The sequence below is a fragment of the Pelophylax lessonae genome (assembly GCF_965119305.1).
Source record: "Pelophylax lessonae genome assembly, chromosome: 2".
NCBI classification, from domain to species: domain Eukaryota; kingdom Metazoa; phylum Chordata; class Amphibia; order Anura; family Ranidae; genus Pelophylax; species Pelophylax lessonae.
In genome coordinates, this window is record NC_138769.1 from 538,829,870 (window position 1) to 538,854,512 (window position 24,643).

The 24,643-nt window shown below is 44.5% G+C and overlaps 1 protein-coding gene across 2 annotated transcripts in view; it reads right to left on the bottom strand.

The window, feature by feature from the left end:
* ELF1 (E74 like ETS transcription factor 1) overlaps positions 1-24,643 on the bottom strand; it is a 235,828-nt gene that overhangs the window by 110,300 nt on the left and 100,885 nt on the right. For both annotated transcript variants that reach the window (XM_082247607.1, XM_082247606.1), the window contains one exon: positions 4,753-4,807. The gene's annotated coding sequence lies outside the window, so the exon portion shown is untranslated. The remainder of the gene's footprint in view (positions 1-4,752; positions 4,808-24,643) is intronic.

Here is a 24,643-nt window from a genome sequence, read left to right on the forward strand (position 1 = left end):
TCCATGATCATAACATGCAAAGGTTTTACTGAAAACCTATTGTTAGGGCCAGTTCAACTTCACACCACATGCAGTCCAGTGCGATTTTTTTCTGCAAAAAAAATGCATGGAAAGTAGGTTGTATAATTTCCAATATAATAGTGCACAGCAGTGCAGTCAGTTCCAGGGTGTTCCACTCCCAAAAAAAAAAAGTAAAACCTGCTGCATTTTTTCTGCACTGGAACGCAGTAAAACGCATTAAAAAATGCACCGGAATGCACTTGAAGGCATCAAAAAAACACCGGACCCCAGTACAGTGGGAAAAAAAAGGAAAAAGAAAAAAAGCATCTGGAATGCACCTAAAACAGCACTAGAGATCGGTTCATAACATGCATGCAGGAACGGATCTGGAGTTTTTCTTTTTTTGGTGTGAACCGCCCCTAAAAGCTTTATTGTGCATGTTGCTGAAACCATCCGACCCCCCTCCCCACAAACCAGACGACCATAGCAATCAGTTGACAGCATTAGTCATTTACCTCTCTGGGCAGCTGAAATTATTCACCAGTCCCAGCATCTCTGTGTCCAGTACAGTAGTGATGTGGAGGTCAGTGGGAGGAACCACTGAGCACAGAAGGGGATCATGAGATTGACACTCCAGGAAGTGTCAGTTTCTCATCCTACTTCAAAGAAAGATTTCTCCTCAGGGGAACAGATCGGTGGTAGAGGAAGTAGGAAAGGTATGTATTTATTCTCTTTCTCAGAGTGTTTAGTAGCCAGTTTTATTTATCCAATAAAATTTCTTCCAAGTCTGTAAACGGGCTTGATGGACGTCTTAGTGTATACAGTAGCCCAAAGGTCCATGCGGAGCATTTTACTTTACTATGCCCATAAGGCAATAATTCTACATTGGAAGAAACCCTTGGCTCCTTCATTACAAGCCATTAAATGACTAGTGAATGCTGCACTCCCATTTTAAAGTGGAGTTCCACCCTATTTTTATACTTACCTCCATCTTCTCGCTCCGGGTCACCTGAAAAAGAAATGGATAATCGCATATTTTTTTTTTTTTTACTTACCTCGTAGCGAAGAAAATATACTTACCTTACTTCCTTCTTCCTCCTTCCTCGGCCGCGGCCCGTCGTCACTTCCTGGCTCTGCAATGATTCCTGGGAGCTGGACGTCATAGCTCCCAGGAATCATTGCGCCTGCACCGGCCCCGACGTCAGTTCCGGGTCGCGCGCGTCATCCCCTTCTAAACAGCTTCTGGGCATGCCCAGAAGCTGTGGAGGGGTGACGCGCGCGACCCGGAAGTGACGTCGGGGCCGGCGCAGAGCATCGTGGGACCACAGAAGGCGGAAGAAGACGCCGAAGAGGACGCGCTGGCTTCAAGCTGCCCACATCTGAGATGGCAGCGCTGGACAAGACGTTTGCAAGGTAAGTATTTCGTCTTGCAGGTAAGTGCAACCCGGGACAGATCAGAGGCTAGCCATTGTGGAATGCACTAGCCCTGACTGTCCCGGGGGTATTAAAAAAAAAAAAAACAAATCCAGGGTGGAACTCCGCTTTAAAGGCCACATACTTGAACCGACACCACCCAGATAAGCGTTAGAAGGTCTGGGGCTGCTGGACCTCCTCTATTGACATGAATGGATAGTCCCGCATTGGTCATTGGTATCTGCTGGGGTTGGGTACGGAATGGGTGGAGTTGGTTGTCCTTTAAAGCTTAACTTTTATTGAGGGGAAAAAAAAAATATTCCCCCTGGGTGATCTCTGTACATTATAAGGATTTTAACAAACTTTGTTACAGATTCCTACCTTTCCTTATTCTGAAGAAATCATTGTTTGTCTGTGCCCATGTTGGAAAGTGAATCTAATGGAAGTGGTTTATTGATCAATTATCTGCTGCACCTGCAGGGCACTAATGAGGAAAGCTGCTGGGCCCACATCCCTTTAGACGTGTTCCTATAGGGAGTATCTCACCAAAAAAGAGATTTTTGTTGCAGGGAATGCCAGAAATCTGACTTGTATCTTACTGCAGACTTCTGGGAAAATCAGTGAGCCAATCACACAAGCAGGAAATGATGTTTCTGGGGTGTGGTCAGTACACATTCTGTGTATAGAACAACTCCAGGTAGCCATATAGCATTTTCAGAAAACAGCGGCTGCAGATTGAAAAGAAAAGGTACTTTTTATTACCATTCAATTACAATATAACTTGTGTCGCAATTGTATAATCTATATTATTTTTTCTTGATTTGCTATTTTTTTCCCGCACGAAAGTGGAGTTACCCTTTAAGCAGGTAATTGGCCCACGGGCTATCTTCTTTCTGTTTTTGTACATAGGCTATGTAGGCCTCCAATACTTTGACAGTAAGGGCTATCCTGGTGGGGGGGGGGAATTATTTTTTTAAATTAATGTCCTGAACATTCTTGCACTGTAGGCTCTACTATTATGTCTGTTTGGAACGTCGGGGTGGGGCAACTACTTTCATGAACAAACCTCAATAGACAGAATTTTGAAAAAAAAATAAAAAAGGGCTCTTTCACATGGCCGCTCCGTGTGAGAGCTCCGCTGCGGGACTTTTTTTTTTTTTTTCCACGGAGCGGATGACATTTCTGTCATCCGCTCCGTATGCCCACATATCATCCCATCCGTTTGCGGATGATATGCGGACATAATGTAAGACTATGGGGGTTTGCGGATGTCAGCGGATGACACCGCTGACATCCGATTTTCCTTCCTTTCTGTTTTTTGAACGGAGGAAAAATAGGGTTTTGTTCAGTTCAAAAAAACGGAGCAGAACTGACAGGAAGAAAATCGGATGTCAGCGGATGGTATTCCGCTGACATCCGCAATGCCATAGACTTACATTATGTCCGCAAATCATCCGCAAAAAAATAGGATGACATACGGAGCGCCGTGTGAAAGGGCCCAAAGTCTGTAAACAATGTGTTACGCACAGTTGAAAGTAATCATGCGAATATGTGAAATAAAGACTAGAGTGCCACCAGCTGGCTGGATAGAACACTGCATAACAATAAATGAAATATATTTCATAACTATTGCTAAAAAAAATAAAAATACCTTTTTTTTGTCCTGATCATAATGAAGAGAGAAAAAATGTGTACTAAAATCAATATACTTTCCCTTTAAGCTGACAGTTTTTTGGATCAAATTAATGCAGTGCAGCTGTGATGCGACGTTTGGAAAGGGTTCTAAGCTACTTAGGTGCAATTTGGCACCATAGAATATGCAAACCACATCCAAAATGCAACCGAAGTCACACTACATAATCACACTGCAAATCAAGTCAAAAGTGCATTACAAAAATGTGAATCTGAGCCTGAAAGATACAGTAACTGTCAGAGTTGGTTGTGCTGTAAACTGGACTGTCAAGCTATCAAATAGTGTCATAACTGATCACATGTGCAGCACCAGGGCAACTGCAGATCAAACTGAGGCTAAGATGGCCGCTTTCTTGGCCGAAAAGCAAAAGAGGGTATAGTTCCACAAACATGTTGCTAGTCAGCCATTATTACTGACCCCTCCTTCTTAAAATGCTAGTTACCTGGCTCAAACTAATCACAATGAAGTAGCTCCCGAATAAGGAATTCTTACTTTTTATTGATTTTTTGTGACCTAAATATATATTCTACATCAGTGACTGAAACCTTAAAGCCAGGGGGTTGCATTTTGAAAAGTATATCAGCAATGAGAGGCCCCATATTTCTCTCACAATAGGTTTACTTTTAGTGCCAGTTCACATTGGTGCGATGCGGGAACCCTTCGAATCCACTGCGGATTGCCACATCGCACCCGACTCACAAGCAGTTCACACTGCCGTATGCGAACTGCTGGGAGTGTCAATACAAAGTTAATGACACCCCCAGATTAATTCACATATCGCAGTGTGAACTATCAATTCGGACAGGAATCAGATCGCGTAGGTGTACACCCATGCAATCCGATTCTGGTGCGGACCAAAAAGAAAGGGTCCTGCATGACTTTTGTCCGAATGCGATGCAAATTCAGCCATACAATCTGTACAACTGAATTCGCATTGCACAGACATCACTTAAGATTTGCAGAGCAGTGCGCTTCGAATCACATGCAATGTCTAACATTCCTATAATGTGAACTGGCACTTAAATTACTTAGCCAGGAAGGGGAAATCTCCCTAACATGAGCAAAAATTGAAAAACCAACAGAAATTCTAACATTTCTACACTGTATACATAAATAAAAAAAAAAAACAGTCCAACACAGTATCTAAACATAAAAATAAATTAAGAGGAAGTAAACCCTCCTCTGACACTTTTGCCCATAGGTAAGCCTATGATACGGCTTACCTATAGGTACTGTAAATATCTCCTAAACATGTACCGTTTAGGAGATATTTACCTTACATGCAGCCAGTGACATCACCGGCACATGCGCTCTGAAGGAACGGCCGCTGGTGCCGTTTCTTCAGAGCCCCGTGCCGTCACCGTCGGCTCCCGCGCGCGTGCGCGGGAGTGACGTCACCGCGGCTCCGGCCAATCAGATGGCCGGATGCCGCGATCCCGGAAGACTGGCGACTGGACATGTCGCCCGTCATACAGGTGAGCGGGCGGCACGGCGGGGGCTCGTTCTTAGGTACTTAGGTAGTATTTCATAATGAGCTAGTATGCGATGCATACTAGCTCATTATGGGTTTCTCTTTCAGGTTGCAGCAAAAAAAAAAAAAAAAAGTTTTGAGGGTTTATAACCTCTAGTAATTTAATGGTGCTTACCAGTCCTTGATTGTGGTGGCTGCGTCCGTTTTCTTTTTCAGGCTTTGTACATTTTCTGCAAATAAAGAAAAATACCAATTGACCCTCAGACATCTTGTGTAACTTTTTGTCTACAGAATTGAAAAACGCAGTGTTATCAGTTTCCAAGCTTCTGCGGGCTACATAGAAACATCACTCTATGTCATGGGAAGTGGGAGAGCAGGTGGGGTTTGTAGTACAAATCAGGAGAGCAGCTTAGAAAGACAATTCTGCTGCAACACAGACACAGTACAGTAGGGCTCATTAACACTAGCAATTGGATTGCGGTTATGCCACATTTTACCGCCCTTCAACTGCTCCCCCTTTCTGAAAAAAGGCAGCAGAGGGGGTTGTACACATGCTGCAGCAACAATGCTTTGATTTCAGCCTTTCAGCCATGGCAGTCAACAGACACTACCCCCCCCCCCCCCAACAAACATGACCCATCAAGTGAAAGGGGTGCACTGCAACCACCCCACAATGTTTTATTTTTTTTTTATATATTTTAATCTGAAGATCCTACCAGCATGCACTTCTGTCCTAGGATTACCATGCTCGCTAAGGTCTCATTTACACTTGCGTTGCTCTCTAAAGTGCGACCTGGATTGGTACCGCTCATCAGAGAATATTTGACGGGTGATAGAACGTGTTCTCACCACCTGTCAAATGCTCGCTAAGAGCAATCCAACTATGGCTTGCACTTTAGAGAGCAAAGCAAGTGTAAATGAGGCCTTAGTGAGCACTTTCATCCTAGGAAAGAAATGTGTTACTGGCAGGATCACCAAATTAACATCAAATAAAAAAAAAAAAAAAAAGAAAATGAATACTGCCATTGTATCTAAAGACTGATAAAATGTAGCATTTTTCATTTTGAGTCTGGATACGCTTTAAACATGGGTACTGCACAAAAAGAACATAGCACTTGCATTATACTTGAATACATTTTGCAGATGGGTGGTATTGCCTCCAGTATTTCTGATAGAGACGCTACACTTTACCATGTGCTTATCAGTCTCTGGCAGAAAACACTGTCTGCGATGTGTGACACATGACCAGCAGCTCTTTACAAATGTAGTTATGGCAAAAGAGCCTGCAAAATGTGACCTATTTATTCATGAAAGCACTGTGTGCCTGCAGCGGAGACATCCAGGGACAGAAAAACACATGATTTATGGACTACTCAGAAACAGACAGAAATATGGGCTCTTTCACACATGGAGTCCTTCGGACGGACTCCGTTTTTCTCAGCGGGGGATCAATCCACAGCTGTCAGGTCCCCATGCATCTCTATGGGGGAATCAGATGGGAATGGACCGTCTGTCCATTCTCATCCGATCCGATCTGCTGGACAGATGGAAAATAGGGTTTCAATCCGTCCAGATTTGACGGATCGGATGTCAGCGGATATGTCTCCGCTGACATCCGATGCCCCAAAGCGATGCATGGGGGGACCGCTCAGATCCGCCAAAAAAACAGGCGGATCTGAGCGGATCTGTGTGAAAGGGGCCTGAGACTAGTCCCGACTGCTGTTAACCAGGTGAATCAAGACAAGATGCTATTGGCCAATAAAAATGACGTTTCCTCTACACTTATGCACTAGTCTAGGTATTTTATTCATCCCTTCGTTTTAGCCTAACAGGTAGGATAGCCTAGCATTCTACTGTAACCATCATATAGACCAGCGGTCATCAACCAGTGATCCGTGGACCACTGATGCAGTGGCGTAGCGTGGGGGGTGCAGGGGGGGCCAGGCGCACCGGGCGCAACATCTGGGGGGGCGCATCTGCAGTGTCACTCTGTCTGTATGACTCTGACATACACAGTTCACACACTCTGTGGCTGCCTCCATCTTTAGGCTGGGAGATGTCCAGCACGGCTGCCCTATGGCTGAAAATGGCGGGGCGGGGCTGGACTGTGCCTCACCTGTCCATTGGTGTAGGGTGGGGTGGCGTTGCAAGCCAAGCCTGCCTATGCTGCCTCTCCTCACTGCTCGGTAAATTTCGCAGCGAGTAAGTCAGCAGCCTGGTGCTGTCACAGAGTGTTTTTTTTTTTTTTGATTGGCCGAAAGGTCTGTCTGCATTGAAAGGGGGCACTATGATCTCTCTGCATTAAAGGGGGGCACACTGGTTATTCTGCATTGAAAGGGGGCACACTGGTCTCTCTGCATTGAAAGGGGGTATGCTGGACATTCTGCATTGAAAGGGGGCACGCTGGTCTGTTCTTAATTGAAAGGGGGCACGATGAACTCTCTGCATTGAAAGGGGGCACGCTGGTCTCTCTGCATTGAAAGGGGGCACGCTGGTCTCTCTGCATTGAAAGGGGGCACGCTGGTCTCTCTGCATTGAAAGGGGGCACGCTGGTTTCTCTGCATTGAAAGGGGGCACGCTGGTCATTCTGCATTGAAAGGGGGCACGCTGGTCATTTTGCATTGAATGGGGGCATGCTGGTCATTCTGCATTGAAAGGGGGCATGCTGGTCATTCTGCATTGAAAGGGGGCCCGCTGGTCTCTCTGCATTGAAAGGGGGCACGCTGGTCATTCTGCATTGAAAGGTGGCACGCTGGTCATTCTGCATTGAAAGGGGGCACGCTGGTCATTCTGCATTGAAAGGGGGCACGCTGGTCATTCTGCATTGAAAGGGGGCACGCTGGTCTCTCTGCATTGAAAGGGGGCACGCTGGTCATTCTGCATTGAAAGGGGGCACGCTGGTCATTCTGCCTTGAAAGGGGGCACGCTGGTCTCTCTGCATTGAAAGGGGGCACGCTAGTCATTCAAACTTGTATTTAGATGCATTTTACTTTAATTAGTAATTACATCAGTATTTTCATAACAAACAATACATGTGCTTAGGGGGTAAGGGTTTCTTTAACTAATCTAGTGGAAGAGACTCAAGTGCTAAAATCCCGCGGGTTAGGGGGCGCAAATTACTTGCCTTGCCCCGGGTGCTGACAACCCACGCTACGCCACTGCACTGATGGTCCCCGAGAAAACTTTGGAGGTCCCCAGGAGTTCTGCTACTAATCAACATTTTGTTGGATGTATACCATCCAATGTGGTTTCCAGCGTTATTCTCAATTTGTGCTGACAGTCAATACTGTCTATACACGTGCAAGACTGAGGATAAGACTGGATTTAAGCTTTACGTTTTTCAATGGTACAAACCAAAATGACTGAGTCGTGTGACAATCCTGACATGGCTGAAAACACAATCCTTTCCTTTGTGTGTATAGGGAAGGTCTTTCCATCTGCTTTGCACCTACTGATCATTTTCTGAACCGAGTTTGCTTTTTAACAGAAATAACAAGAAGTCATTGTCATCAATTGTTATTTCCATATAAAATTTGAAAATCAAACAAGAAGCTTCAACACACATTCCACACTAAGGAAATGTACTGTGTATTTAGTGGAGGCAGAAAGAGCAGATACAGCTTTCAATATTAAACACTGTAGCGCAGTCATGTTGGAATAGGAAGGGGGCATCCCCAAACTGTTCCCACAAAGTTGGGAGCATGAAATTGTCCAAAATGTCTTGGTATGCTGACGCCTTAAGAGTTCCCTTCACTGGAACTAAGGGGCCCAACTCAATTCCTGAAATACAACCCAACACCAAAATTCTCCCTCCACCAAATGATTTGGACTAGTACACAAGCAAAGTTCATTTAGACATGGATGAGTGAGTTTGGGGTGGAGGAACTTAACTGGCCACCACAGAGTTCTGACCTCAACCCAATAGATCACCTTTGGGATAAATTAGAGCGGAGACTGCGGACCAGGCCTTCCCGCCAACATCAGTGCCTGACCTCACAAATGCGCTTCTGGAAGAATGGTCAAACATTCCCATAGACACACTCCTAAACCTTGTGGACAGCCTTCCCAGAAGAGTTGAAGTGGTTATAGCTGCAAAGGGCGGGCCAACTCAATATTGAATGAAGACTGGAATGCCATTAATGTTCATGTAAAGGCAGGTGTCCCAATACTTTTGACAATACAGTGTATGTGTATATAATATATATATATATATATATATATATATACACACACACACACATACTGTATATACAGGTGCATCTAAAAAAATAGAATATCATCAAAAAGTTAATTTATTTTAGTAATTCTATTCAAAAAGTGAAACTTATATTTTATATAGATGCATTACACAGAGCGATATATTTCAAGCATTTCTTTCTTTTCATTTTGATAATAATGACTTACAGCTAGTGAAAACCAAAAATTCATTATCTCAGAAAATTGGAATATTACATAAAACCAATTAAAAAAAAAAAGGATTTTTAATACAGGAATGTTTGCTTACTGAAAAGTATGTCCATGTACAGTATAGTATGCACTCAATACTTGGTCAGGGCTCCTTTTGCATGAATTACTGCATCAATGCGGCGTGGCATGGAGGCGATCCGCATGTGGCACTGCTGAAGCGTTAGGGAAGCCCAGGTTGCTTTGATAGCAGCTTTCAGCTCATCTGCATTGTTGGGTCTGGTGTGTCATCTTCTCTATGGGGTTTAGGTAAGGTGAGTTTGTTGGCCAATCAAGCACAGTGATACCATGATCAACAAACCAGGTATTGGTCATTTTGGCAATGATTTGCAGTGCTAAGTCCTGCTTGAAAATGAAATCCGCATCTCCAAAAGCTGGTCAGCAGAGGGAAGCATGAAGTGCTCTAGAATTTCCTGCTAGAGGGCTGCGCTGACTTTGGACTTGATAAAACCCCACAGACCAACACCAGCAGATATCATGGCTCCCCAAATCCTGACGGACTGAATTTTGGGTTTTCACTAGCTGTAAGCCACAATCCTCAAAATAAAAAGAAAGAAATGCTTGAAATATATCACTGTGTGTAACGCATCTATATAAAATAGAAGAGTTTCCCTTTTTGAATTGAATTACTGAAATAAATTACCTTTTTTGATGATATTCTAATTTTATGAGATGTACCTGTACACACACACACACATTTTTTTTTTTTTTTTTACTGCTAATTCTGAGGATTCTTGCTGCCAAGGTGTTCCCCTTCCTGCAGAGCCGGGCGGTGTGATGGGCGTTTTATATCAACACACTGCTCCCTTTTTTCGTTTCAGCTTCATTTGTAGTGCACAAAGAGACAAATCATAAATGGCCCATTCACACAAGATGCAGTTGGATGCATTTTTTAATGCATTGCAATTGCATAGACCAGGGGTGGGGAACCTATGGTTCGGGGGGCGTATGCGGCCCCCGAAGTCATCTGGTCCGGCCCCCCATGCAGCTGAGTCTGCGTCTCTCAGCTGATCTGTCAGAACAGAGCCGATGCTTCCTGTATAGTTCCGGCTCCGTTATGACAGTCTGAGTGAGTCACAGGCGGAGTGATATCAAATGTACTCAGCCTGTGACCAATACAGAAAACATCACCTCTTCTTCCAGCATGGCTCTGCTACACTTCTCCTAGCAAGCATTTCCCGCCAGCAACACACACAGCAGTACCAGCCAGAGCCAGCAGTACCAGCCAGAACCAGCATTACCAGCCAGAGCCAGCAGTATCAGCCAGAGCCAGCAGTACCAGCAGTACACACAGCAGTACCAGCCAGAACCAGCAATACCCACAGCAGAACCAGCAGTACTAGCCAGAGCCAGCAGTATCAGCCAGAGTCAGCAGTACCAGCCAGAGTCAGCAGTACCAGCCAGAGTCAGCAGTACATACAACAGTACCAGCCAGCAGTACCTGCAGCACAGTACCAGCCAGCAGTACCTACAGCACAGTACCAGCCAGCAGCACATGCCAGCAGTACCAGCCTGAGCCAGCAGTACCCACAGCAGTACCCACCTGCGCCAGCAGTACCAGCCAGCAGTACCCACAGCACAGTACCAGCCATCAGTACCAGCCTGAGCCAGCAGTACCCACAGCAGTATCAGCCTGAGCCAGCAGTACTATCCAGCAGTACTCACAGCACAGTACAAGCCAGCAGTACCAGCCTGAGCCAGCAGTACCCACAGCAGTACCAGCCAGCTATACCCACCAGCAGTACCTGCCAGCAGTTCTTTTCAAAACTTACCACCACAAAAAAGTCATCTGCGCTCCAGACTGACCGATGCAAACCTGGAAAACCTGTTGCGAGTAGCAACATCATCAATACCAGCTAACATCACACACTTCACCAAGAGAAGCAGTTGCAGCCATCACATTAGGGGTGAGATAAATAAATGTTTGACCAAATATAACAGGCTAATTTTTAAGGTGATAATTTTGTACGGCCCCCGAATGGTTTTATAAATACCCAAATGGCCCTTGGCAGAAAAAAGGTTCCCCACCCCTGGCATAGACAGTCCAAATTCCAAGTTATCCTATGGGCATAGTTAACACTATTGTAGTGCAATGCAGTGAAAAAAGTACAGCAAGGTGCATTTTTCCGCATTACAACGCATCGCAGTGCACATAAAAGCTCGAAGAAAGAAAGAAGACAGAAGTGACCTCCAAGGACAAATGAGAATGAAAAAATGCGTGTCAACTGCATGTAAATGTGTATAAATACGTGCATCAAATGCATAATAGAATATTGTTTTGCAGTGTCATTGAAGTTACCTGCATTTTTCCATGAGGTATCAATTCATATCATCTTCTCAAGCACTTTACCAATTACAGGGCAACAGTTCACAGATAGCAAATCCCTGCTGACTTTTCTAGGAGTACGATTTCAAACCTTGTGGGTTTTCCATGAATAAAATTATTCGCTTTCCTATTAACACTTTAAAAATATCAAAACATTCTACATTGAAAATCCCATTACAAATACACATGCCATGCCTTTCCCGTAAAACATTCTTGTCCAGAATAATTCATCTTATGGTGTTTGGATGTTTTGCAATGAAGCTTACAGTCTTTGCAACATCTGTAAATGCTGGTGGTTCAACTGACAGGAAGCACAAACACAGATATGCAATACAAGCGACAAATACTTCCTGCCTTTCTGGCACCAGCTTTAATTCTTCACTAGATAAAATACTACAGTTCAGGGCCGTCTTTAATATTGATTGGACCCTGGTGAGAAGGTGTGCTATTTGAACAGTGCAGGCGTGCGCTAGGTGCAGAGTGCAGGGGTGAGGTAGGTGCAGAGTGCAGGGGTGAGGTAGGTGCAGAGTGCAGGGGTGAGGTAGGTGCAGAGTGCAGGGGTGAGTTAGGTGCAGAGTGCAAGGGTGTACTAGGTGCAGAGTGCAGGGGTGAGTTGAGTGGAGGTAGGTGCAGAGTGGAGGTAGGTGCAGAATGCAGGGGTGAGGTAGTGCAGAGTTGAAGTAGGTGCAGAGTGCAGGCGTGCGCTAGGTGCAGAGTGGAGGTAGGTGCAGAGTGCAGGAGTGAGGTGAGTGGAGGTAGGTGCAGAATGCAGGGGTGAGGTAGGTGCAGAGTGCAGGCGTGCACTAGGTGCCGAGTGGAGATAGGTGCAGAGTGCAGGGGTGAGGTGAGTGGAGGTAGGTGCAGAGTGGCGGTAGGTGCAGAATGCAGGGGTGAGGTAGGTGCAGAGTGTAGGCGTGCGCTAGGTGCAGAGTGGAGATAGGTGCAGAGTGCAGGGGTGAGGTGAGTGGAGGTAGGTGCAGAGTGGAGGTAGGTGCAGAGTGGAGGCAGGTGCAGAGTGCAGGGTTGAGGTGAGTGGAGGTAGGTGCAGAGTGGAGGTAGGTGCAGAGTGGAGGCAGGTGCAGAGTGCAGGGTTGAGGTGAGTGGAGGTAGGTGCAGAGTGGAGGTAGGTGCAGAGTGCAGGGTTGAGGTGAGTGGAGGTAGGTGCAGAGTGCAGGGGTGCATGGCTTTCCTCCCCCTCGGATTCCAGTATAGAGCTCCCCTCCCCTCCTCCCACCCCGAATACCAGTTCAGAGCTTCCGCCCGAGGATTTCAGTACAGAGCTCTACTCCCCCCCAAAACAAAGGCTCTCCTCCCACTCCCCGGATTCCAGTACAGAGTTTTCCTCTGTCCCAAATGCTACTTAAAGCATGTTGTCCGATGTCCGTGGAGCCTTCCGGTTTTAGAAGCAGCTTCCCTGCCCCTTCCTCCTCTGCTCTCATAGGTCAGTGTGTACGTGAGAGGAGGGCTGTCTCCTGTAAATACAGAAGCAGCGCTTCTCTATTTAAAAATGACAGTAGTGAGCAACCAGCAAGTGACCAGCGACGGAGGTGCCTGAAACTCTGGCGAGCTCAAGGGGCAGGTGTTTTGGGCCCCCCAACAATGACTGGGCCCTGGGCAGCTGCCCCTTTTGCCCTGCGTTAAAGACGGTCCTGCTACAGTTATAGAAAATGAAAAAAAGAGGACAGGTAAATATACACTGTGCAATATGTAAAGCACTGCATTAAGGGCTCTTCCGTTCTTTTCAGCAGAGGATCTGTGAGCTGAGCAGGCAGATGACAGGTCCATGTCCGCTCAGTTTATGCAGAGCAGACACAGACATACCCGTTCTGCTCTATGGGTGGCCAGGAGTAAACAGACCCTGCTGTCCATTCATACATGACTGCCTCTGCTTTGGTCAACCCAAACAGAAGAGAATGCAGTGCTCTTCCATTTTTTTTAATGGGCCTGATCGGACCTGGAGGTAGACTTGTGTTTGTTTACACCCTCCAGTCCATAGGAATGCATTGACCAATTGAAAAACTGACTGGCGGACCAGATCGAATCACCATGTGAAAGGGCCCTAACTGTTGGCACTGTATAAAAACCCACGACAAAAAAATTACAGTCGATTTTGGTACTAATAGGAGTACATAAATCACTGGCCCCTTATGCACATTTTAAAAAACGTGTATGACACATCATACACTTCAATTTTAAAAACAGGGTGCTTGACATGTCACGTATTGTGCTTAGTGTTCTCCAAGTTTTGCCCCAGAAGATGTACTTTGCTACAAACAAACAGACATACAATGATGCAGCATGCCCCGTTTTTGACGCCTGCATTGCTCTCCCTGGCACAGGAAATGAATTTCAGCACAAAAACTGGTATATGTGCACCATAGTAGCAGCATCCAAAGGGACATATGTGCACCATGAAATGATCTGCTGCCTCACCATTTAAGCTGCCTAGCTATAATAAGCTCTACATTACTGTGCCCATCAATCCATATACAGTAAGCAAAATGCCCAATGGCCCACAATTATAATCAGGGAAGGCTAAATGTCATGCATCCTGATCCTGATCATTTCCGTTCCCTGACATGACCACAAAAAAAGAAAGACAGAAAAGTGAAAGCAGAATAAAGACCAAGTCTACCCATTTTTTGCTTTGTTCTTTTTTTTTTTTTTTTTTTACATGTTTTGCATTGTTTTTTTTTTTTCCCGTTAACCTTTTCGTCTGTTTGTGTGACCATGACATATTACTGTTGAGAGGTGTTCAGGACAACTTTTTTTTTTTTTAACATTGTTTTTTTTGGTTTTCAAGAAAATAAATACAACAATACATTCGTGATCAGGGCAACTTTTAAATGTCAGCTATATTGATAGATAATCACATAAGAGTCCTGCATTTTGTTAAACTGCTGCTTCTTCAACATTAAAGGCAGCATGATTTTTCACATACCAAAATGTGTGTCCTGCTTTTTAAAAGCTGCACGATTCCAAGATGTATACAAAAGAAAAGCCTGTTTTGTGACATTGTTGCAGTTACAATATAAGTATTGTTAATTAGCATAGTTTGAAAGTTCTCCCCAGGTTTGGGTGGGTTTTCCTTGTCTAAAAATACACTAAACAGGGAGACTGCTTTCTACAGCACTGGTCTGTGTTTGTCTGAGCTACTAGTTTGTAAGCTCTTCCTGAGCAGATATATATATATATACACATATATATATATACATACAGTATCTCACAAAGTGAGTACACCCCTCACATTTTTGTAAATATTTTATTATATCTTTTCATGCGACAACAATGAAGAAATGGCACTTTGCTACAATGTAAAGTAGTGAGTGTACAGCTTGTATTAGGCTCCATTCACACCTAAGCGTATCGTTTTCAGGCGTTTTTTGGGCTTTTTACAGGCTTTTTTTTGGCTTTTTTGCAGGTGTTTGGAGGAAGGCATTGACATCTAACAAAAACGCAGTAATCTGCCAAAAAAGAAGCTCATGTACTTTTTTGAGCTTCAGGCATTTTGCTTCAGGAGACAAAACGCTCAGATGTGAACAGTGGCCATTGAAATGAATGGGATTTTGTTTGTTGGGCATTTTGAGACTTTAGAGACGAGTATTTTACGAGCTGAAATATGCTCAGGTGTGAACAGGGCCTTACAGTGTATATTTGCTGTCCCCTCAAAATAACTCAACACACAGCCATTAATGTCTAAACCGCTGGCAACAAAAGCGAGTACACCCCTAAGTGAAAATGTCCAAATTGGGCCCAAAGGGTCAATATTTTGTGTGGCCACCATTATTTTCCAGCACTGCCTAAACCCTCTTGGGCATGGAGCTTCACAGGTTGCCACTGGAGTCCTCTTCCACTCCTTCATGACGACATCATGGAGCTGGTGGATGTTAGAGACCTTGGGCTCCTCCACCTTCTGTTTGAGGATGCCCCACAGATGCTCAATAGGGTTTAGGTCTGGAGACATGCTTGGCCAGTCCACCACCTTTACCCTCAGCTTCTTTAGCAAAGCAGTGGTCATCTTTGAGGTGTGTTTGGGGTCCTTATGTTGGAATATTGCCCTGCAGCCCAGTCTCCGAAGGGAGGAGAGCATGATCTGCTTCAGTCTGTCACAGTACATGTTGGCATTCAGGGTTCCCTCAATGAACTGTAGCTCCCCAGTGCCTGCAGCCATCATGAAGCCCCAGACCATGACACCCCCACCACCATGCTTGACTGTAGGCAAGACACACTTGTCTTTGTACTCCTCACCCGGTTGACACCACACATGCGTGACACCATCTGAACCAAATAAGTTTATCTTTGTTTTATCAGACCACAGGACATGGCTCCAGTAATCCAGGTCCTTACTCCGTTTGTCTTCAGCAAACTGTTTGTTGGGCTTTCTTGTGCATAGTCTTTAGAAGAGGCTTCCTTCTGAGATGACAGCCATGCAGACCAATTTGATGCAGTGTGCGACGTATGGTTTGAGCACTGACAGGCTAACCCCCCACCCCTTCAATCTCTGCAGCAATGCTGGCAGCACTCATACATCTATTTCCCAAAGACAACCTCTGGATATGACGCTGACCATGTGCGACCAACTTCTCTGGTCAACCAATATGAAGCTTGTTCTGAGTGGAACTTGGCCTGTTAAACCACTGTATGGCCTTGGCCACCGTGCTGCAGCTCAGTTTCAGGGTCTTGGCAATTTTCTTATAGCTTAGGCCATCTTTAGGTAGAGCAACTATTCTTTTTTTCAGATACTCAGAGAGTTCTTTGCCATGAGTTGCTATGTTTTCCAGTGACCAGTATGAGAGCGCGAGAGCGATAACACCAAATTTAACACACCTGCTCCCCATTCACACCTGAGCCACAGGCTCAGTATGATATACTTTCCTATTTACTAATGCTAGCAGCATGAGGATTAAAAATATTCAATGGAGCACTAAATGAAAGGCATTGTGCACACATCTGGCCTGAGCACAACAAGGAAACAATAGGTTGTTTTTAAATGCCCATACAGAGTAGTTGTTTGCAATGGTGGGCATTTGGTACAATGGCTGATAGGCAGGTGGTTATAGTATTTACCAATTCTCAATAAGCAGTAAGAGCCGGTTCACACTGAGGCGACACGACTTCGGGGGCAACCTGTGAAGTCGCGTGCACCGCTGTGCACCGCGACTTGCAGGGACTTCACAGAATGGAAGTCTATGCAAGTCGCTCCGAGGTCGCCCCAAAGTAGTACAGGACCCTTTTTCTAAGTCGGAGCGACTTGTGTCGCTCCTATTAGAACGGGTCCTGTACTACTCAATGGACCGCGACTGACCGCGACTTGTCAGGCTGACAAGTCGCGGCAGTGTGAATGGGCTCTTAGGCTCAGTTCACAATGATGCAAATTTTGATGTGATTTTGATCTGTTGCGAATGCATAGATTTGCATGTCATCTGAAATAACAGTTTTCAGGCTACGTTCACATGTGGGCGTAGCGGATTGCGGGCAGAATCACCGCGATTCTGCCCGCGATCCGGAAATCATTGCAAATCGCGGGACGCCTGTGCGTTGCCCATGATTTGCAATGGCACCCTAAACGCTGTGCGATGTTGCCGCGATTTCCACCTGCCGAATCGCGGTAACATCACGCAAACAAAATCGCGGGACGCATGATGCCCCAAAGAAGCTCTTTACCTTTTTTGGGCGTCATGCCTCCCGCGATTTTGTTTGCGCGATGTTACCGCAATTCGGCAGGCGGAAATCGCGGGCAACATCGCGCAGCGTTTGGGGTGCCATTGCAAATCACGGGCAACGCACAGGCGTCCCACGATTTGCAATGATTTCCGGATCGCGGGCAGAATCGTGGTGATTCTGCCCGCGATCCGCTATGCCCACATGTGAACGCAGCCTCAATGAAGACCGTTCACATCTATGTCATGCGATTCTGATGCGGATATCAAAGGTAATGTGCGAGTTTGATCCAGTGTGAATTCAGCTCTAAAGACTTTAATGGGATTAAATTGAAATCGCAGTCCTGTGTTTATGTCAATAAAAATCCAGATTCTACCCCTCCCCCCCTCTCCTGTCAATAGCGGGTTGTTAAGGAGCATGGCCGCCATGTCATTAACAACCAATGACTCATCGGCTGCCAGTGGGTTTCCTGCGGACAGCTGAAATGTAAATAGAAGAATGCCGGCAATGAAAACCCCCTCCCCCCGGATTTTAAGAGAAACCCCACTTCAAAATTAGAAAAAAAAACCTGTGTGAGGTGCCCCCCAAAAGCATACCAGACGCTTATCCTCCCAGCATGCAGCCTGGCAGGCCAGGAAAGAGGGGGAGGGAGGAATGAGTGACCCAAAGCACCTCATCCCCCATGTTGATGAGGACAAGGGCCTCTTCGCCACAACCACATTTTTTTTTTTTTTAAATAAAGGACTTGTCAAAAACTATGTGCGTGTTTTTTATTTATTTTTTTACACTTTTTTGGTGAATGAGTAGTGGTACAATGTACCCCATACTTGTTCAAATGAGGGGGGGCTTGGATCTGGGGGTCTTATTAAAGAAGTCCCCCCCCCCTGCACCCCCACAACCACAGGATCAAGATTGTGGGGAAGAGGCCCTTGTCCTCATCAGCATGGGGACAAGGTGCTTTGGAGGGGCCCCTCTACACCAATGCACCCCCTATGTTGAAGGCATGTGGCCTGGCATGGTATGGGGGGCTCGCGCTCATTTCCCCCCTTCTTGGCCTGCCAGACTGCATGCTCGGATAAGGGTCCGGTATGGATTATGAGGGGGGGGGGGGCGGAGGCAATGTCTTTTTTTTTTTTTATAATTTTGGCATGGAATTACTCTTAGAAATCTATACCAGACACTAAGGGCTAGGTATGTATTGGGGGGGGGAGACCCCCCACTTTTTGTTTTCTGTATTTTAGATTTCCGGCATTCTTTTGTTTATATTTCAGCTGTCAGCGGGGAAACCCACTGACAGCTGCTGAGTCATCGGTGGTTAAAGTGGAACTTTAGTCTCCCATTCAACATTGATTATTTGTAATCCACATGCTACAAGCATTAGTAAATAGATAGGAAAGTATATCATATTTACTTGTTTTAAACATTTTTTTTGCATTTTGTTTTTTACATTTCTTCGGGTTACTTCCTGTTTTCTTGCCTAGGCAAATTATGTTGTACATCCCAGGTGTCTCCAGGAGAGGAGGAGGGGTTTTCTCAATTTAGCATACTCCCCTGCATGCATTCTTGAGCGAAGGGCAAAAGAATTCCAAGAAGTAAATATTATATTAATCATTTGCCCTTACTCAAGATGGCCACAGCCAGAAATGCTAGGTGGTTGTTTTTTCAAAGTGTTTTCTCAACATAATAAAGCATGGAGACATGGATGGATGGGGGAGTGTGCTTCGAATATTAAAACTGAATGTAATAGCGCTTTGGTTTGTGGTGCTCAGATGCAGTGAAGATCCGCTTTAAGGACATAGCGGCTCTGCTTCTTAACAACTGGCTTGTGCATAGCTGTGATTTCTACAGTTTGCATTAGAACCACACCTGACAAACAGAAATTGATGTGAAATTGGCACCTAAATCACCCCCAAACGGCTGCAATTTGCACTGCAGCAGTGTGAACCTGGCCTCTCACTGACCTCTCTAGTTGCTGGTTCTGTGAAGTAATTCATTGTCAAAGATCAATTTCTAATAAGTGTAGAAACACCTGCTGTGTGTTTACACTAAAGAGCTGTCAGGCTGCAAAATTCTGGTGCAATAGAAAGTAATTTGAAAAGAGACAAAGTTTTTGTGCCTCTGTAATTGCTGTGATGGCTGCTGTCCTTTGGGTCTGGTGCTGAGTGGCTGCTCTGCTGCATCATAACCCTATTAACTACAGAGGGCTGCAGGCTCAGCGATGGCCCCATTTATAGATTGACTTGCATTTTGCAAGGCAAGGCGTTCTCTAAATGGAAAAGGTGGAGAGGTGGGATGGCGACATTGCAATCTCCACCTCATTCAATAAGAGAATTCTTTGCATTCATTGCAAAACATGCAAGGAATTCTGTGAATGGTGCCTTGGCTCAGCGAGTAAACCCCTATGGTGATAATGCAGCAGGACATCCGTTCGGCACGGGAACTGGAAGAACGTGGTGATCACTGATCACTGCAGTAGTGGTAACCTCTACAGTGATTCCCCACTTCTACTGCAGTCCCACAGGTATGGCATATACATTTGTCTAAACTGGACCTATGAACTTTGCAAAAAGAAATCCATATCTGGAGCCAGTTAGTAGAGATTATAAAAAGTAATTCTGTGTATTTATTAATGTAACTGGCCTAAAACCCTGAATTTAACTTTGTATCACCTTCCTGTCCTTGCACAGAAGTACTCCGGGGAAGTAGTAGCAAATACTATATGTGTACTGCAGTATAGTATACTTTTTTACAAGGAATATGACAACAGAAGACAGGAGAACAATGAGCTTTGAACAATTAGTACATAAAAAAAAAAAAAAAAGACAGTCATACAGTGCCTAGCTTGTTCTGAGCCCAGCCACAGAGTATAAAGTAAGCCATACACTGTTAGTTTTTTTTATTGTTCAGCCAAATAGGCTTAAGGGAAAAAGATGAACAAATTCCCGACCCAAATGAGGTGGGTGGAGGAATCCTTCCTGCCAGGACATTGTATTCAGAGAGCTGTACACTGATCAGGGGCTACAGCTGCTTATCTTCCAAGTTCTTTTTATTGAGGTATAGGTAGTACAACACAGAGCCGTGTGAGCATATCCTGGCTCAAAAGGTACATAATAATAAAAAACAATCAATCAGCTTATTACTTATATAAACCATAGATAGATTGAATGTAAGGATAAAACATCCACATTAGAAGATTTTCTCTGGATTTCCCAGAATAATCTCTCACATACTAAAACAGGGGGTACCTCAATGCCAAGTGGGCATCTCTGATCAACCTCTCACAACCAAAACAACTGGAAGAAGACATCTCCTATGAGGTGTTGGTAGAGGGCAAATTAATCCAAATACCTCAAACTTTGGAGAATTTCTTGGTACAGCCTCTAGATTCATATCGAAGAAGAAGACATCTCCTATGAGATGTTGGTAGAGGACAAATTAATCCAAATACCTCAAACTTTGGAGAATTTCTTGGTACAGCCTCTAGATTCATATCGAAGAAGAAGACATCTCCTATGAGATGTTGGTAGAGGACAAATTAATCCAAATACCTCAAACTTTGGAGAATTTCTTGGTAGAGCCTCTAGATTCATATAGAAGAAGAAGACATCTCCTATGAGGTATTGGTAGAGGGCAAATTAATCCAAATACCTCAAACTTTGGAGAATTTCTTGGTACAGCCTTTAGATTCATATCGAAGAAGAAGACATCTCCTATGAGGTGTTGGTAGAGGGCTAATTAGTCCAAATACCTCAAACTTCGGAGAATTTCTTGGTACAGCCTCTAGATTCATATAGAAGAAGAAGACATCTCCTATGAGGTGTTGGTAGAGGGCTAATTAGTCCAAATACCTCAAACTTCGGAGAATTTCTTGGTACGGCCTCTAGATTCATGTATGTAAATCTATAAAGAGGTATGGCTGCGTTGACCAGGTGTTTCCAGAAGTCCAAAGTAGTGGCCGAAGGAGACTTCCACTTTAGAACTATGGCTTTCCTTACATAATCTAGAAGCAAACCTAATAAGGAGTAGGGGCCAGTGGGAGAACCAGGACCAGACTTTCATAACTGGGATAGTGGTGAGCATGAAAATTATGCCTAGCTTGCTCCTATGGATAAGAGGTCAATACCCATTGGTGAAGACTGAATGAGTGGGCGGCGACTGTCAGAGGACGTAAGAGAAATTATGTTTTCACCAGAACGCCTGCACCAGAGCTGCAGCTGCTTATCAAAAAAATAATGTCAACAGGTCCCTTCAACAGAAGTCGATGAAACATTTGACCTCTGTCCACAGAGGACTGCCACACATTGATTAAAAATTCATCCAGCCTCAGCTGAAGTGGCCGAATTGATAAGTGTTCAATTATTATCTATAGTCAGCATCAGTGGCCTGTCAGTCCTATGAGGATCATAGAAAGGCTAGCCAATGCATAGCTTCTTGTATCTACATCTGAGGATTTTTTTTTCCCATACTAGGTTACTGAACAGGGTGAATAGAGAGGGCATATGGAGCTTCAGGCCCAAAACTGCACTGACCCTTTAAGGCAACAAAGTCAGCACTTATGAAAGACATTTTCACTGCTGCCAGTATTTTTAAATCATTTCCAGAGATGCTTGACTGGCGATTCTGTGAAACCCAGCCAACTATGTGCAGTCGTGTCCCAGAGGACCACAGACTGCTACATTTCTCATTACATCACGTCACATGAATTGACTAATAAATAGCTTTTTTTGCATTAAAGCACACATATATAAATCATAACAAAGTGGTTCTAAAGGCAGAAGGTTTTTTTTTTTTACCTTAAAATGGTTGTAAACCCACTTTAAAAACTTTAATCTATAGGTAAGCCTATATTAAGGGTTACCTATAGGTGCTATAAATACCTCCTAAACATGCACCATTTAGGAGATATTTACCCATGCTGTTCCTTCAGAGCCCTGTGCCGTGAACGGTGGCTCCCGCGCGCATGCGCGGGAGTGATGTAATCGCGCCTCCGGCCAATCAGATGGCCGGAGGACGCGAACCAGAACGGCCAAACATGTCGGCCATCCTGTTGCTGAGCGGAGGCTTCGTTTTAAGGTAAGTACTTCATAATGAGCTAGTATGCGATGCATACTAGCTCATTATGTCTTTGTCTTCACAGGATTTTTTTTCTCATTTTTTTTAGCTGAGTTTACTTCCTCTTTAATGCATTCTCTACATTAAGGTAAAAAAAAAACCTTCATGTGTCTAGGCCTCCCCCCTCTCCCTATTCACTTACCTCACAGCACTTTCACTCCCGGGCTGTCCCTGCTAGTAGCCCCGTTCTGCTCTCTTCCAGCATTCAAAGACTTTATTGAGAGAAACGGGTGCCATTGTCATATCAGAGCCTTCAGCAAGGAGAACAGTGAATAGGGAAGTAGTTACATCACCAATTCCAAGGCAGCCATGCAGATAACCAGGTATGCCTAGACACCATCACATACCAGGAAGTGCATCTCTATGTTTCAGGAGCAATTTCAGGTTCTGTTAAAAACTGACATTTTTAGATGCTTTTAGATAGCAAATCTTTACTTTTTCGGTTCAGTTTTACTTTACGAATTTAAAAGTCTATGTGGAATAAAGGCCTTACATATTCACAGTTTATGGGCCTCGATGCCATATGTGAATGAGGCCTTACTTTCTAAAAAAAAGTTCATGAATAAATATTTTTTATTTCCTCTTCAAGCAAATCCACCTAATGAAATGGTTTTCATAAGCTGCACCAAAAGAAGCACCTGCATCTTTTCAAGAATCATACTGCAACATGTTACATTGATGTGAATGGGTACCATAGATAATAATGTGATCTCCATTGTCCTGTACAGGCATACCCCACTTTTAAGTACACAACGGGACCAGAGCATGTATGTAAAACAAAAAATGTGAAGCAATACCTTTTTTCACTTCTCAAGTGAAAAAATATATGTAAATGCAAATACAAATAAAATGTAAATACACTAGCTCTATAGGAAATCTTGGTCAGCTTGACATGGCACTGCTCCCAAACCATAATTGACAAGGACACCAAACCTGTGGTGCATGTTAAGGGGACCCAGGACTATGACATGGTAGATTACCTAGGAAAGCTGACTTGCCACAAAATAGGATATGTTGTAGTCCTGGGTCCCCTCTCAGTGCTCCCTAAGTTTTGTGTCCCTGTCACTTATGGTTTGGGAGCAGTGCCATGTCAAGCAGGCCAAGATTTCCCCTAGATGCCAATGTTAGACAGGGAGCAGTGCCATGTCAAGCAGGCCAAGATTTCCCATAGACGCCAATGTTAAAAACTGGCAGCAGTGGCATGTCAAGCTGACCAAGATTTTCTATAGACGCCAATGTTAAAAACCAGGAGTAGTGCCATGCCAAGCTGACCAAGCTATGTCTGTACTCGGGAGTGTACGTAAAACGGGGTATGCCTGTATTGCAGAGTGATGGCATAAGCAGGAGAATTTGTACTAGTGTGAACGGGATCTTACAAACTAGCTTTGTTAGTGCTCATGCACACAGGACATTTTTACAGCTGCTGTTAGGGGCATCTAACTTTTTTTTTTTTCTGCCTCTAAACGCCCCTCGATGTTAGCCTATGTGTCCATGCACACAAACTTTCAGATGCTATTGGAGGCATAAGCGTTTAGGGGTAGCAGAAAAAAACGACTGCCTGTGCATCCAGGAGCAGAGGCTGTTAAGCTGTAAAAACGCAAAATACCTAGAAACGCGGCTAAATGCTGTAACAAGCTTTTACATGTGTTTAGCTGCGCATAGCCTCTTTGGGGCGTTTTTACATTGTAGGGAGTGTTTTTATTGTAAAGATGCCCAAAAATGCGCATACACGCCAATAAATGCTAGTCAAAAACGCTGCTAATAGCACGTTTTTACAGCCGCTTTTTCCTGGCAGCAGCACTGTGGTTTATTTTAACGTCCTGTATACATGAGGCCTAAGTGTCGGTTCACACTATGGCGACACGACTTCGGGGCGACTTAATGAAGTTGCCGTGCACGGCGACTTCGGCGCGGCTTGCACCGACTTCACATAATGAAAGTCAATGCAAGTCGCTCCGACTTCGCCCAAAAGTAGTGCAGGAACCTTTTTCTAAGTCGGAGCGACTTGAGTCGCTCCTATTAGAATGATTCCAATTGCACAGAATGGAGCACGACTTGGTCACCTGACAAGTCGGAACAGTGTGAACCGCCACTAAAGCAGCAAACTGATGGCTATTTAAAAGATACACACAATGTGTGTGTGTGTGTGTATGTGTGTGGCGGCATTTAGAACATAAGCTTGTTTTTTGGATGAACTTTTACAGGTGTCCTGTAAACATTATAATAGCAAAATTCTATCTTTTTATGGCCAGATTCCCGAAATAACACAAAGAAACATTTTGTGAAATACTTTTACATTTTTTAACAATGCAGGCTGAGAAAAAGCCATCATTAGATAAAATACTGGGGGAGGATAAAGGCCTAAATATAAAATTGTGTATCTAAGCAGTTTTCAAACCCCATGACTACGATGCCAAGAACTGTATTTTTTGACTAGATTACAATTTTGTTTACAGAACTATGGTTTCCCTTGTCCAAGTAATAAAAATGCGGTTATATGCTT